The sequence below is a fragment of the Canis lupus genome, chromosome 1 (assembly GCF_011100685.1).
Source record: "Canis lupus familiaris isolate Mischka breed German Shepherd chromosome 1, alternate assembly UU_Cfam_GSD_1.0, whole genome shotgun sequence".
In the NCBI taxonomy this organism is placed as follows: domain Eukaryota; kingdom Metazoa; phylum Chordata; class Mammalia; order Carnivora; family Canidae; genus Canis; species Canis lupus.
In genome coordinates, this window is record NC_049222.1 from 19,523,584 (window position 1) to 19,531,807 (window position 8,224).

Here is an 8,224-nt window from a genome sequence, read left to right on the forward strand (position 1 = left end):
GGGAGTTTTTGAGCATGAAAACAGGCTAATCTGATTTACATTTTCAAAAAAGTCACTTGGGTTGCGGTGTAGAGATTAGACACAGGGAAAGTATAGGATCAGGTCAGTGAGCCTGAGGACATGCCAGTCATTGAGGCAAGAGATAGCGGTGCTTCAGAAAGTGCTTGTCAGGGTGAGTTGTTTCAAAACTGAGGCCAGCAAGATTTCTCGAAGGCCTGCTGGTAATCCTTAGAGCCCACTCTACTTCATCTCCTCATTCCTGCTTACCTTTGCAAGATTTTTCTTCGTGGCCCTGGTAGTTTCAGTGTCTTGGGTTTGAGATCAGCTATCCGGCCAAAAATTCATCGGTTGTCTTTCTCTTATATTTCTGAAGGCTTTGGAACAGGAAGCAGGTTCCTCCTGGAAAGTCCCATCTGCTATGTTCTTGTTCTCTACTTGTGGATTTGCTCTGTGTACCTGGAGACAAATGAGGCACGGATGGCTGAACGGGCCTGTCTTCTCTGATTCACAGTCTCGTTCCTCCTCCTGCATCCCGTGTCTGCTCAGGACATATGGCTGGAGCAGCCACCACACCTGCGCAAGCACTTGCTTTCACAGACCCAGCTGTCTGGGGCTCACCTGAGCACACCTGTTACCCTTTCCTTTGAAAAGCTGGCCATTGATTTCTGACTTCAAAGCTTCAAATCATATAGGGGAAAACTAACGTATTTATCTGCCCCCAAGTGCTCACACTCCAAAAGGCCTTAGTCGGCCCGGATTCTATCTTTTGCTTTTGGATAATTTGCAATTCGGTGGCATGAGAGAGTTTGGGAAGCAGGCGTGCCTGGGGAGGGGTGCTGAGATGCCTGACTCCACTAACCACGGACTCTGCTGCTACCACCTGATCCCGTTATGGGAACTGAAACCAGACCTATTGAAAGTCTTGATGGATGCGGCATGTGGGGCAGGTGGGAACTGGTTAGAAAAAAAAGGAAAAGGGGAACAATGCACATTCAAGTGTGACCCACCACACATTTAGTGTTGTAAATGCTTCATCAGATTCCTCTTACCCATTTTTGGAAAACTTGGCCCACTTCCCATTGTAGCAAAGATGTATGTTTCTCTTGGACACACATGTCCGCGTGCGCACACGCGCACACACACACGCAGCTTTGCTTCATACCAGGTCTGTGCCAGCAATAACTTCTTATTAAGTACTTCAGATTTAGGATAAAAGAATATGTAAGAACAGGAACATTTTTTCCCTCTGAGCTTGAAAGAACTTTGTGCCTGTAGAATATGTACTGGCTTGCATTCAAACATAAATATGTACCACAACACAATTCCCTCCAGCTCAGAGCCGGGTTGCAAGAGAACCTTGGATCTGAATGAGCTGGTGCCTGAATTTTTATCCCATTACCCAATGAAATCCCATCCCAACTCAGTCTTATTCCCTGTATAAAGCAGCTTAGATAATTCCTGAGTTTCCCTCTGAAGCAGTAGATTTTGGCAGATAACTAATTCCTCTGGTTTTGTTATCAAAGCCGCTCCCCTCCATCTCTTACTCATTCTCCAACAGCTAATCTTTCTCCATAAACTGCCATTTTTCACTCTTTAATCTGCCTATTCTTCCTTTCTGTGTTTAAAATGCAAAGATCTGTCGTAGCTGGGTGACAATAACCTCCTTTCTGTTCCCCGACTCCTCCCTTCGCCTGCTGTGAGTACAACAGGCCCAGGTTTCTTTTGTCTGCCTCGTGCAATAATGACTGTCGCTATTGGCCACTTGAGCTTTTCCAAGGGTAGAGGAAAATCCAACCTCAACCCCAGTCCGGAGTGCTGGGGACCCCCAGGTAGTGACTAGAGACTCAGGTAGTGGCTAGAGATTTATAGTCATTGCCTCCAGGGAGACACCTAAAGAGACCAAAGAAGACACTCCCCTTAGCAGGCACCTCAAGCCCCTGAGAGTCTGTGTCTGTGCCGGTTGTGCATCTGTGTCCTTGGCCCCCCTGGGCCAACCCTGCTGAGCCATCGTGGAGGTCCTCACCAGGCCCTTCTGTGTGTTCCTATAGCTCCACACTATTCCCCACTTGCATTACTTATCATACATGGGTCTGGGAATCATCTGTTGTTTCCCTGGACCCTCTGTCAGGGTTGGGGCTCATTGAGTCACTGCTGCATTCTAGCGTCTAGAACAAAGACTTGCACATTCAGGCACTTAAGCTACATTTGCTAAATTCATTCATTTATTTGGTCAGTCATTTGTAAATATTTTTCCTGTTCTATGCCAGACACTGTTCTAAGTGTGGAATAAACGAACAAATGAGCAAAAGCGGGTAGGATTCCCACTGTCCCCTCAGGCTGCTGCCCCTTTGTGTTCCTCTGGAAGTTTATTTTAAAATTATTTCACTTGGCTAGTTAACAAACAAATGAACTGTAGCAGGGTATTGCGCTGGCGAGAGGTGAGAATCGTCTATGTCGGGAAGAGGTGTCCAGGGGCCTCCCTCCCTAGGACTCTGTTCCATCCCCGTTTTTATAACTGTCTTCCCTGAACCTAGTCAATCATTTTTGTTGGAAAAAGAGTTTGTGCCATATTTATGATTAGGAGATGGACATATACTGGCATGTCTGGTGACCAGGCAGGGTAGGAATGGGAAAGGCCAGAAACCAGAATACATTGAGACAGCGGGGAGTCCTGGAGAGAATGTGCCCCAGTGAGAAGACTTGAGGCCAGCTCCATAGGGGGGTCCAAGGAGGCAAGGGCCTTAGGGACATCTCTCTAAGCTTGGTACCCATTGAAATCTGCAGCTCGGCTAAGGGATCTCTCTAATAGAGTATTATGGGCTGAGTATTTGTGTCCCTCCAAAATCCATATGTGGAACCCTAACATCCAAGGTGATGGCATTAGGAGGTGGGGCATTTGGGAGGTGATTAGGTCATGAGGGTGGAGCCCTCAGGAATGAGATTGGTGCCATCCTGAAAGAGACCCCAGAGAACTCTCCTGTTCCTTCTGTAATATGAGGACACAGTAGGAGAAAAGGTCACCATCTATGAATGAGAAAGTACGCTCCCAGCAGACATCAAATGTGCCTGCACTTTTATCTGGGACTTTCAGCTTCCAGAACTGTGAGAAGTAAATTCCTTTTGTGATCAGCAGCCATCCAGCCGGTGTTATTCAGTTAGAGCAGACTGAACGGACTCAGACACAGAAGTAACTTTTTATTTATTTATTTATTTATTTATTTATTTATTTATTTATTTATTCATTCATTCATTCATTCATTCTATCTCAGAAGTAACTTTTGGGGCTGTTGGGTCACAAGGACAAAAGTATCCCCCTGTGGGACGATGGACCCAAGAATGGAGCAAGAAGCAGCCTGACTCCTCAGGAGACTCCTTAGGAGACTCCAGGTAGCAACTCCGGTCTAAGGTGGAGAAAGTCCTCAGAGAGATGTAGGCCCTGGAGCCACACTCTCAGGGTTTATGAATAATAGAAATAATTTTGGGGGGGACTGTGACCCTTTGCATACCTCCATACAGGTGGACAGTCAGGACATTCTTGTTTCTGGCCTTTTAGATTGATTTTGCTCATAACCTCCATGGACAGGCCCCAATGGCAACTACAGCTTGTGTCTCCAGCCCTGGCCCTGTTTGGTTTTGCACTTGCCCATGTCAACCTGCCGTGTCTCACTTTTATTCTCACAACCTCCTGGACTTGATTCTTTGGCTCTCAGGCCCTCCTGGATGCGGCCACCTATTTGGGAAGATTGTTTTTCAACTGTTGAAAATCTGCCGCTGTAGGAACTCTGTCTCCCACATCTGGATCTAGATAGCATGGGGCGGGCGGTGCCATCCTCATACCAGGAGACTCCCATCTGCACATTCTTCTGGCGTGCCCAAAGCATCAGCAGCTTCTTTTCTTCCCTTTGCAAAAGAACAGATGAGTTCATTTGGACATCTCAGTCCTAGGAGCAGATTTGCCTTAATATATTGTTCCTTTAGAGTGTGCTATTTAAAGATGAAAAAAGCATGGGTAACCCCTGTCCCATGGATCTTGACAATAGGCATTTCGGGCAGGAGTGACAGGTCGGCGGGAGAAGGCTATGTGGTGTGGAGAGAGGCATCTCATAGGATGCTTATGATCAATGTCAATGTGTACATGAATCTCTGGGGATCCTGTTCAAATGGAGATCCTGATTCGGTGGCTCTGGAGCAAACACTGAGATTCTCCTTTTCTAACCAGCTCCCAGACGGTACCCTGAGGCCACACTTGGAGTAACAGGGCCTTAAATCACAGGCACCACCCAGGCAAAGTTCACTCTTCTACACCTGCAGTGTCTTAGGGTCTAGGCAATGACATCCCTCCTCAAAGTGTTGAATGAGCTCTTTCGGTTGGCTAACTAGAAAGAGGAAGGGAAGTTTCTTATAACTGAAAAGGAACTCCTTCCAAACTGGAATTCAGTTACATAAACAAAGTTCTGTGAATGATGTTCGTGTTCTCTTACAACTGGTATTAATACTGTTTCAAAAATCCTGCAAAGAGGGTCAGGGAAGCCGCTGTGCGTGCGGAGGGGTGGGTGGCTATCATTAAGGCCAACCATACACCAGGTAGAAATTATCCCTTTAATCAGAGAAGCTTCAAAACATGCTGGGTCTCTAATGTGGAGCCAGGTTAGGAGACTCGACAGATGTAAAAAAGTAAGTCCCTTGCACAATCACAGGGGGGATTACCTGCTGCCTGTCTCCTCTCCCATCTCTCCATTCTGCCGAAGGCTTCCAGGGGCATGTGCCAGCTTGCCAGAGAGCCTGGGGGAGGGGGGCGGGGGAGGGGCTTGCCCCACCTCCTGCAGATGGCTCTCCTTCAGGGCAGGAGTGGAAAGGGGGTGGAAGGACTTTGGGTTTCTTTTCTTCCATCTGTGTTTGTTGCCTAGGGTGTCCTCTGGGTGATGCTAGAAGATAAGTTCTTGTCATTACTGGAGCACTGTGATTATCCCCCTGCAGTACCAGCGGGGAGCCCAGCCACAGCACCCCCCCAACCCCCACCCCGGCACCGAGCTAGGCCCAAGGGGGGAGGCGGATAGCAGAAAGAGCTGCTTCTTGCCACTGAGGATCTTATAAGGTAGCTGGGAATGGAAGAGCCACATTTTAAAGATCACTAACCACATTCAGCAGGAAATCGTAAGTTCCAAACGAGTGATACGCACAATAAGGATGTGGGCTGATGAGGGCATGGGGAAACTTTTAAATGAGGTGATCAGAAAGGCTTCATCGAGAAGGTAGTAATTGACTGAGTCTTGGAAGGGAAGGAGGAATTGAATAGTGCCTGGGAGGTCTGAGACAGTGCAGTTTCCAAAAACATCCTCTTGCCCGAATCCCTTTTTGGCAATGGCTTGGGGAGAAGAGGAAAGCTGTGCATTGATAGAGTTTGATGGTAGAAGGTGCCAGTGGCCCTAATGGTGGCCGACCTGAGTGTTGTCAGCCAGGGAGTGCACAGAGCACCTTGCTAGGTCTCTATCTCCTGCTCGATGCTACATCGAATCTCCGGCAGATTAGGCTACAGTTAAATTCTATCTTCTTCATTATTTTCTTAAAAACATGCTTTATGGGGAGAGGCTCTAATCGGGCACTCCAAATATCTCTCTGTATTTCAGAAAACCCTTTAGCACCTGGTTTTCAGCTTTAAAAATTGTCATTTACATTTTAAATCCCAAAGCATTCCTTTTTTTAAAAAAATTGGCAAATATGGATTAATAATGTCAGGGCTAGAAAAAGTCTATAATAATCTTAAAAAAAAAAAAAAACCGAAACTCCAACAATACTAAAGCTATTTTTTTTTTTGAATTTTAGACTTTAGGCTTCACATTTCAAAGTTTTATCAAACTAAACCCCCCCCCCCCAATAATTTAAACCATTGTTTTCCAAGGGAAATTTAATAATAAGAGCCGCCATGTGTTTCTGCTTAATTTTGGAAGCCTGTGTTATGCAGTCAAAGATTCTCATTTGAAAATAATTCCTGTCCTTATTCTAAAACTGCCAGGGGAATAAAATTTAAAAAACATGTTGCAGCTCTCAAGTTTATGTTTTGCCTAAAGCCAAGCAGTGCTGAAAGATCAAAGTTTGGAGTGCAGTTCTAAAGTTAGAACCACAGCCTTGCAAGACGCTCGCAAACTGAGAGCCGGGGCCCAGCAGCTGCCTGTCTAGGTCCTCCAGTAATTAGCTCTGGTGCAAACAGAGGCCCCTGCTCCTCCCCTGGGCAGGCCCTGGCCTCAGGGCCCCGGTGGCCTGGGAAGTGGATCCCCAGAGAGATGGGACAGGCAGGGTATTTTTAGACCACATGTGTGCACTATACAGGCCTCGTGCATTCCACGATTTGCATTTGTGAGGAGCGGGAGCAAACACTCTGCCCATGCTTGCTGGCTGCTGGGTTTGCGCTTAGTGGGGGCTATTTGTCAACATGACAGATTCATCTAATAATATTTAAGGATGGGCAAACTGGGGCATGTTTGCTATTCTCAAGCTGTCTCTTGTTCTCTCTCAAAAAATGAACATAGGTGTGTGTGTGTGTGTGTGTGTGTGTGTGTTTTCTCCTTAAGCCCCAAAGATCTGTTTTCCTGCTCCCTTATCAAATCCCTAACTTGACACTTTTGAGACCCTGTAGAATTGAGGATCAATTTAGGATTTCTTAAAACACCAGAATGACACTCAGGGACAACAGGAGACCCTCCAAAGGCTGTCCACTTGTCTCTATTCACCTCCCCTGGGGAAGTCCTACTTATGAGCGGTGAGCCAGGCTGAAGGGTCCAACGGCCACTTCAAGTGTTACGGTTCAAAAATTGTAGGTGTTCAAGTAGATACGTGAATCGGGCATAAATGTGGCTCTTTACGGAAAAGGTGTCCAACCTGGTCCCCCTGAAAATGAACTTGACCCACAAACGCACCTTTGGGTAGCTAGAAGTGGCAGGGAACTTTGGAAGACTGTCAAAAGACCCTGGGAAGCCCAAGCTTTCCTCCTCCGGGTGGAATGTGCTGGAATGCCGTTGGTGGCACGTATCCCTGGTGCATTCCCTGACGTGCTCCTCGTACCACCGAGGCTTCCCGTGGACTGCCATTCCCCTGGCAGCTGTGCAAGGAGGAGCCTGCGAAGCGGCTATTTCCAATCCGAGTGAGCTCCCCACCACTTCTCAATTTCAGATAGACGGTTTTTACACAGAGCCTTGGTTTTACAATGGCTTCTAACTTCGCAGTCCTTGATGCGTCCCATGTGCAGTTGATAATAGGAAAAACAGGTGAAGTGCTAAGTCTCACTCAAGCTGTCCACTTAGCTATTTTTACCCTCAGTGAGCTGAATCAGCTCTCCCTGTGTTCCTTTCCTAGAACAGAGGAAATCAGCACCTTTTGAACAAGAGGCCAGAGGAGATGCATTCTCCTTCACCACAGAGGCCTACCCACTTCATCCCTCTAGTTTTGTGCAGTGGTCTTGGGAGACACACACTTCCTTCTCCCAGAGGAGTTGCTCTGAGCTGTGGAAGCCCCCTGGAGAGCCTCACGCCTCTCCTGATGGAGCCCAGGTAGCCAAAGCTGCTCTCCGTGGCCTATAAACCAGTTTTAGGTGAGAATGACGGATTATTTTAATCCCTCTTCACCTCTTCACATTCCAGCCCTAAAAGCGGCTGGAGGTAGAGGCCTTGGAGTTGATGGTGGAAGGGTTATGACATTTAGGGCTGTTGGGATGGAGAGAATGTATTTTGCATGCAAGGAGACACAGATTTGGTGGGGAGGGTGTTGGGTGTTATGGGCTGAATTTGGCCTACCCCTCAGTACCTCATAATCTGACTGTATTTGGAGATGGGGGGGGGTCTTTAAAGGGATAATTAAGTTAAAATAAGGTCAGTAGGAGGGGTCTGGATCTAATATGACCAATTTCCTTATAGAAAAGGAAAATCTGGACACAAAGATGGGCAGAGGAAAGATGATATGTGAAGACACAGGGAGGAGACGGTGGCCGTCTCCAAGCCCAAGAGAGAGGCCTCAGAGGAAACCAGCCCTGCTGACGCTTTGATCTTGGACTTTAAGCCTCTGGAACTCTGAGACAATAAATATCTGTTCTTTAAGCCACCTGGTCTGTGGTATTTTATTACAGCAGCCCAAGCCAACTAAAACGGTTTTCCGTACAGCACAAGTGTGGTACAAGGTCACACCAGAGAGAACTATTGGACAAACCCACTCTCTAAAAATGTACCTGGACAGG

The 8,224-nt window shown here is 47.1% G+C and overlaps 1 long non-coding RNA gene across 1 annotated transcript; it reads left to right on the plus strand.

Moving 5' to 3' along the window:
- Positions 1-5,014: 5,014 nt before the first annotated feature.
- LOC111090613 lies at positions 5,015-8,020 on the plus strand. Its single transcript, XR_005353031.1, has 3 exons — positions 5,015-5,154; positions 7,351-7,585; positions 7,908-8,020. It is a non-coding gene; the product is annotated as an uncharacterized LOC111090613 (long non-coding RNA).
- The last annotated feature ends 204 nt before the right edge of the window (positions 8,021-8,224 follow it).